The sequence below is a fragment of the Miscanthus floridulus genome, chromosome 7 (genome assembly GCF_019320115.1).
Source record: "Miscanthus floridulus cultivar M001 chromosome 7, ASM1932011v1, whole genome shotgun sequence".
Lineage (NCBI taxonomy): Eukaryota > Viridiplantae > Streptophyta > Magnoliopsida > Poales > Poaceae > Miscanthus > Miscanthus floridulus.
Window position 1 is genome coordinate 133,121,780 of NC_089586.1, and position 6,067 is coordinate 133,127,846.

The 6,067-nt window shown below is 42.5% G+C and overlaps 1 pseudogene; it reads right to left on the minus strand.

Moving 5' to 3' along the window:
• Positions 1-308: 308 nt before the first annotated feature.
• On the minus strand, positions 309-1,559 carry LOC136466324 (uncharacterized; annotated as a pseudogene).
• Positions 1,560-6,067: the final 4,508 nt, after the last annotated feature.

The window sequence follows — 6,067 nt, forward strand, 5'->3', positions numbered from 1 at the left end:
GGCGAGGAAATGAGCCCAGTGCTCATTTTCGAATTTCCTTTCCTTTTTCTTTTTCCCAGCTTTCTATACTATGTTTAAATGCAATTTGAATTCAAATTTGAACATGCATGAATGCAAGGTATGCCACCATATGCTCAAGCAAACAAGCAAACACTCAAGCACACATTTCTACACTATAGTTTTATTTCTAGGTTGGCCTATTCATTACTAATTACTAGGTTATCTATTTAGGTGGTTTGGTTATTATGCAAAATTTTAAAAGGTTAAAATTGTCAGTGGTTTTTAAATTAAGTCAAAATTTTAGGGTGTCACACATAGTCTACTAATATGTATTTGGAGGCCTTTATTTGGGTGGAGGCCTTTATTTGGGTGGTACTGCTGGAGCAGAATGAATTTGTTGGGCCAACAAAAGTAGGAGAGAGCACCCAAACCCAAATATAAAGTAGGAGCTCTGGTTTCGGTGCCCCTGCTGGAGTTGCTCTTAGGATAGGAAACAATGGCGTGATCCATGGCACGTCATTGGAGATAAATGTCTTATCTGCCCAGAGATCTTCTAGAAGCAGCTTGGTGTCTGCCATCCAGCTAGTGTGGGATGGGTTATCCTGGTCTAGGGTATAGGTAACGAGCGAGATTGGGGCACCCTCCATGAAGCCATCCATGGTGAGAAACTTGATGGTGCCAACATCAGTGCAGGCGGCGTTGCGGAATTCTAGCGGGTTCGACCACCGGGGGTTTTCTTCATTGACGGAGCAGCCATGGGGCAGCTGAACAAAAGACATGTCCAACAAGTCCGACGAGTCGACCTCACATTGTCGTCCCAGATCGCAGAGTAGCAATCCGTGGAGAAGATCAACCCAGCAGAAGAGGTTCCTGTTCCTGCTTTGGACAGGGAAGGACATGTGAATCCTCCACGTGTGGAGGACCTCGGCGGGGAGCTAGCCACGCTTGTAGACCCACGAGCATAATGACGACTGCCAGAGGCAGAGCATGCCCAGCGCAGGAAGCCCACGGCGGGGGAGGAAGAGAAGCTCGGTGAGGACGAAGGCGCCACCTTCGCGTGTCATGATGACGGTCCCGTATTCGGCGCTGTTGTAAGAGTCAAGGTACTCGTAGTGGATAGCGGGGATCGTGGAGAGCGAGGAAGATGAAGATGCGTCGGTGTCGAGGTCCAAGAGCAAGTACCATCGGTTGTACGAGTAGGCTGGGCGGTAGGAGCCGGCGGAGAGGACGACCAAGTTCTTGTCTGCGGCGGCGGCGACAGCACCGTCGCGCAGGTACCATCCGTAATTTGGGTTCGGATCGGATGAGAGTGGTCGCAGCATGGTGAGGCAGCTTACCTCCGGGGGTTCGACAACCTCCAGATCTGGCGTCATGCACAGCAGGTACTTGGCAATTGATGTTTCGGTGGCTTCACGGCTTGGAAGCGCCGACCAAGTCCTTTGCTCTTTCCGCACCAACCACGCCCTTGCTATTTTTTCTCCTAAATCGAAGGGTTTTGTCTCTTGCGGATGGCTGCGGAAGGTAACGGTGCGGTCGAGCAGGATGCAAGCAGGGACCATGGCGCAAAGAATTGATGGTCGGTTCGAGGAAGAATTGCAGGGGTAGGGTAGGCTAGCCTTTGTTGGATCAAAGCGAAGAGACGGTGGCGGAGAAGTAACCCTAGGAAATAAGTAAAATGTGCAACTCGTGCTTTGGCACCCGATCCATGCATCGCGTATCCGCCGTCGGTGGATGGCCGAATAATAATCCCACCAGCAGCAGCAGATTGATGGACCACAACACGGCAAACTAACATTTACTTCATCCGTTCCAAACAACAATATAAGTCATTTCAAAGTTTCTAGGCATATATTTTTTGTCATTGCTATTGCTAAATAAATCTATTTACTTAGAAAAGCTATATAATAATTTAATTTGAAACAGAGGAAGTACGTACATCCACGCGTAATTTGATAAGCATAGTGAAAACTTGTGAAATGCAAGCACAAAGAAACCGGTAGGTACTAGTAGCGAGCCGCCGATTATTTAACATAGTACTCCCTCTATCTCAAGTCGTTCTCGTTTTCCTATAAATCATTTTTTTTTACTTTGATCAATTATATATAAATAAATATTAATATTTATAATATATAATTAATACCATTAGATAGATCGTTGAATATACTTTTATAATAAACTTATTTAGAGATATAAATGTTGCACGTGTTTTCTACAAACCTAGTCAAAGTTAAGAAAGTTTAACCTACACGACTTTCTTCTTGGGACGGAGGGAGTAGATGATATAGTTGCAACACAGTACACTATTCATTTCATGTTGATTTCTCTTCTTTTTTTGTGTGTGCAAAAGAATAGTTCAAGCCCACAGACACTCGCATGCATGTTCTGTCCTTCATTCCGTATATATATTTTTGTTAGAATTTTAACGTGATTAATATAATCTTGGGGTAGTACGAATACGACACCACGTACTGCAGCCTTTTCATTTATCCTTTTCTTCTATTCTACAGAAAAATAGCCAATAGAGTTAATTCTCTTTATTCGTGTCAAAGTCGGTAGCAGCTAGCTATCCAAAACGACGACGAGCTCGATTGAGCTTAGGCTCTATCCAATAGCAAACGAAAGCCGGCCATCCAGTAGTCTCTGCCCGCCGTCTCCACATGTTGACAATTACCAAAGGCAAGCAAGAAGCATGCATTGCATGCCAGCACAGCACACGCCGACCATGTTGCATTCTACTCCAATTAACCCTCTCGATATCTCCATTACAATGTGTTTATCCCCCATATGTTTGACACATGCATGAAGTATTAAATATAGAATAATTATGAAACTAAATGCATAGATTGAGACTAATTTACGAAATGATTTTTTAATCCTAATTAGTCCATGATTTGACAATATGGTGCTACAGTAAACGTGTGCTAATGATGGATTAATTAGGCTTAATAAATTCGTGAGGACTTGTGTAATTTGTTTTATTATTACTATCCAAACACCCGATGTGACACCCCTAAATTTTAGCCCCTGGATTTAAACACCCCCTTAAGTTGATGAAATAAGCAACATCTGAATTCAGGTTTGCTGCTTTCCTAAAAACCGGCTAGCCTGATTTTGAAACTTCCTAAAAATACAAATTATTTTGCCACTGAGTTCCTCTTATCATGAGGATCAAATCAAGATACACATATAGAAACGCCAAATTTTAAGTCCGGATAAGAGTTTTACATCTGCGAGAAGATCCACACCAATGAAACCGGCCAAACCGGTTTTATCAGCCTAGAACCAAATAAGAGTTGTATTTTGCGATGGATTTGTAAGGGGGGTTTTTTAGCCCTGATAGGAAAAGTCCAAGCTTATGGCATTCTACAATTATTTTTTTATTACATTTTTGTGTGTAACCTATATGTTTTCTAACTAATAAAAACTTTAAAAGTTATTGTTTTTTGTTTTTACTGATCAACTAAATCTTATCATAAATGCCATGTTTATAAATTGAGATAGTAGCTCGGAAATTAAAACGAATTAACTAGTGTGTTGGTTGCATGGCCGTGTATTAAATGGTCAACAGATCCTTACCCCCCCTCCAGTTTTTTTCCCTGCGACTACCCCCTTGGGCGCGTTCACTGGTTGGGCGCGTTCACTGCCAGACTAGCCGGCTGATTCTCTTCAGCGAACACTGTTCATCAACCAGCCGCTACAGTGTTTCTCTCTCACAAAACCAGCCAGTTTCAGACCAGCGAACGGGGCCGTTATGGTTTGTCTGGCTACACTTGTACCTACTTCAATCCACGATCTGTTGGAGTAAAAATTAGTATGACTTCTATCTAGGTCCTTTTAAGGCATGTCTAAAGACTTGCACAATATATTTATTATTTTATATATACGTAGCATACGGGTTTTTAGAAAACTGGGTGCGCACGGCACATGCATTGAATTAATAAATACAGTAGAATGGATGATTCTGAAAGCGATGAATTAGTTTGATTTCTATCTAGGTCGTTTTAACGCATGTCTAAAGACTTGCGCAATATATTTATTATTTTAGCACACGGGTTTTTAGAAAATTAGATGCGCACGGCGCATGCATTGAATTAATAAATACAGTAGAATGGATGGTTCTGAAAGCGATGAATTAGTTTGATTTCTATCTAGGTCGTTTTAACGCATGTCTAAAGACTTGCACAATATATTTATTATTTTATATATACGTAGCATACGGGTTTTTAGAAAACTGGGTGCACGCGCAGGCATTGAATTAATAAATACAGTAGAATGGATGATTCTGAAAGCGGTGAATGAATTTATATAGAGAGAGAAGGGCAGCGTAAAATCATGAGTGCAGGGTCGCTCCGTCCAATCCAGAAACGGAAAGAGCGGCGGAAACTAGAAAGCGACGGCAAAAGTCGATCGAATCGGCCCACGTGTGGCGCGCCTGGCCGCAGTTTCTCTGGGTCCTCGCTCGCTGCTGCAACTGAAATTGGAATTGGAGTTGGAATTGGAGTTGGATGGGATGAGAAGAAAAAAACGACGGGTAATGGCGGTGCCGTCCAGCCAAAAAATGCACGCGCTGCAGCAGCAAGCACAACAGACAGGTTGTAAACTTACAGCCGGCTTAGACACAAGAACTGAGAAACTTTGTGAGATAGACAAGTGGGTCATGTATTAGTAGTGAAGAACAACTACTATATTGGGTGGACTGAGAGATGACTGCAAGGATCCTATACAGCCAGCAATGGGCTATATTATGAGCCTTGCTCTTAGGTGCGCTTCTAAACATCCGATTTTGGATGCTTAGAGCTTGGATCCTTTGCTATGCTTGGGAGGTTGTTTTTGACTTACTCATTTTCCTCGAGGGAAAATGTGGATATTTTCTGAGATGTCCAAATCCACAAAGGGGTGGGAGGAAAATTTATGGACAGTCCTTCAACTTGGTAAGGGATGTCATCTAGGTCTCTCTACTTTCAAAATGTCAATTCTGAGTCCATAAACTTAGCTTCGGATGTCATCCAGGTCGAAACGGGTCGAAATCAGCTCTGGATGCTGACATGGCGCGCTGGCGTGGCTCCTACATATGGAGCCCACATGTCAGTTGGTTATATTTCTGTTTATTTTTATTTTTGCTGGCGTGGCAGTCACAGAACCGTCCAATTTATAAGAGCACAAGTACAATAGCAATCACCGAAGCGATCAAACCGTCATACTTGAGCCCATATAAACCCGGTAGTCCAACGAAATCGCGAAGGATCTCAAACAACCAACATACAAACCAAGATCGTAGAGATTCAACACAACCAGTCACATGTTACATCACAGTTCACAAATATGTCTCATACATCAGAGTTCGAATAATTATTACAAACCAAGTTTGAAAGTAGCGGAAGCAAAGTAGTTTAACATAAACATCACACGTAGTTTAATACAAAGCCAGTGTCATAGTCATCTCCAACCAAAAGCACAAAGGTGAGATGAAAAACAGAATGACCATTGCCCATGGTCCTAGTCCTCATCCACAGCAGGAGCAAGACAGTTCTTGCAGTAGCCATGAAACATAACGTTATCTGCAACAAAGGGAAATAAAACCCTGAGTACGAGAAGATACTCAGCGAGACTTACCCGTCCAACTAATATACTAAGACACCAAGGAGTATGCAAGGCTTTATAAGTAGAGCTGGTGGACATTATTTGCAGAAAAGCATAAGTTATCCAACATCTCTTTAATTGGAAATCACCAGTTATTAATCCTGTCTCATACTAGATTAGCAACTATCCTATGCCAAACATATTGATACCATTAATTCATCACAATAATAACCATATCCAGTTGAGTTCTTGCATAATCTCATAACCATCATTTCCATAATTTACTACGATGAAAGGAACTCAAGTCAAGTTCTCACTATCCGGGAGAGACGGCGATTCGAATCGATTCCTATCCAGCTGGGGAAATATTCCTAACACACACCCAGGCATACCTCGCGAAGGTAGCCTTAGGTCACCTTTGGTACAAATCAGGAACCAAATTCGCGGGTACGACCAGCGCCGCACAATCAGAGAACCACTCTACCAA